Source organism: Jatropha curcas, chromosome 3, assembly GCF_041381405.1.
Source record: "Jatropha curcas cultivar XTBG-Jc1 chromosome 3, XTBG_Jcur_1.0, whole genome shotgun sequence".
Classification (NCBI taxonomy): Eukaryota; Viridiplantae; Streptophyta; class Magnoliopsida; order Malpighiales; family Euphorbiaceae; genus Jatropha; species Jatropha curcas.
In genome coordinates, this window is record NC_143153.1 from 25,113,764 (window position 1) to 25,115,218 (window position 1,455).

General features: G+C 34.4%; 1 non-coding gene across 1 annotated transcript; it reads left to right on the forward strand.

Annotated features, from left to right (window-relative positions):
• The first annotated feature begins 383 nt into the window (after positions 1–383).
• Positions 384–1,212, forward strand: LOC119369487 (uncharacterized). The gene has a single exon (XR_016319954.1). It is a non-coding gene; the product is annotated as an uncharacterized LOC119369487 (transcript).
• The last annotated feature ends 243 nt before the right edge of the window (positions 1,213–1,455 follow it).

Here is a 1,455-nt window from a genome sequence, read left to right on the forward strand (position 1 = left end):
GCAAGTTCAAAGAAAATTATGAAATACAATTGGGTTCATCGGGTGGGACCCATACAAGAAGATTTTGGGTTATAAAGTAAAGTAATTCTGAAGTAGGGACCACAAAAATATTAATAAAATCATATTTATTGTGTCAACACTCAACAGACTTATGCGTTACCTTTCCCTGTAAGCAAAACCTACTTGGTAAGTAATTTACAACAGAGATCAAGCCGTTCGATTAATTTGTGATGAAAGTCGACAAAGTTAATCGACGGTGTAAGATGTCTGAGCGTAATGTATTAAAAATGGTGGAAGCAGTGGATCATTCTTTATCCTATTTATTATTTATATAAAAACAAAAAGCCCTCATATATTAGCCATTGACGTCTTCCAGCCTTCTTCTCAGCACCAACTCTGCAGTTTCTTTCCTATACAATACACAAACACCCTCTAAAACGCGCTCTGACTCGAGATCAAGAAACCAAAACCAAGAAATTCAAGAAACCAAATAAAACCAAGAGAGATCACAAATATCAATAAACCAAATAGAACCAGGAGAGATCAAGAAAATCAAGAAACCAAATACAACCAGGAGAGATCAGGAAAACAAGAAGAGGGGAGAGAATTGGCTTCTTTTTTTTTTTTTGATAATCATGCAAGAGTTGCAAGCTATGAACAGAACTCAGAAGTTCTTCACAGACATGGAAATGGTGGCTGCGCAACAGCTAATGCAACTAAGCGATGAGGATAACAGCAATAGCAACAGCATTAATGAAAAGAAAAGCAAAAACATGAAGAAGAGTGGTTTTGATGGGGATATTGAGGAGGAGTTTGATCGGTTTATTAGCCAAGACGAGATTACTTCGAAGAAGATTGAAGAGATTTTTGGCAAAGAAGAAGAGGAAAAGATTAGTATTATTCTTGGAAGGCCAAGAAAGAAAAGATATAGGTCTCTCGAGAGTATTTACAAGACCACCAAGCAAATAAAGGTTGGAAATTAGAAGAATTATTATTACAGTAAGGTGAGGAATTGTACAAACCCTAATTGTGGATCTTTTAGGATATAAGAGAGAGAATAATTAGGCTAGTATTAAGTTCATGTAAAAGGTTGAACTTCCTATGTTTTGGAGGGAGAACTAGGAATATAGCCTAATTAGGTTAGTAATAGCAGAGAGGTTTTTGTTTCTTTTATTCTGGCTGGTCATGGAATGATAGTTCTAGTTAATTTAAGTGTTTTCTTGATAATCATTTCTTGCATGGATGATGATTTTATGAGTTCATTTACTGTATTTAAGCATGTTTATTAGGGGATTTTTGGGTTTTTTTGGTTCTTGAAAAATTTTGGCCTAAAGAGTATTGAAGACTAAGTTTGGGAGTTAGCTCTCTATCATTTTGTGATTAGTTTGGAGTATTCTTATTCTTCTTCTTCTTCTTCTTCTTCTTCCTTTTGTTTAATTTTGTGTACATGAATGT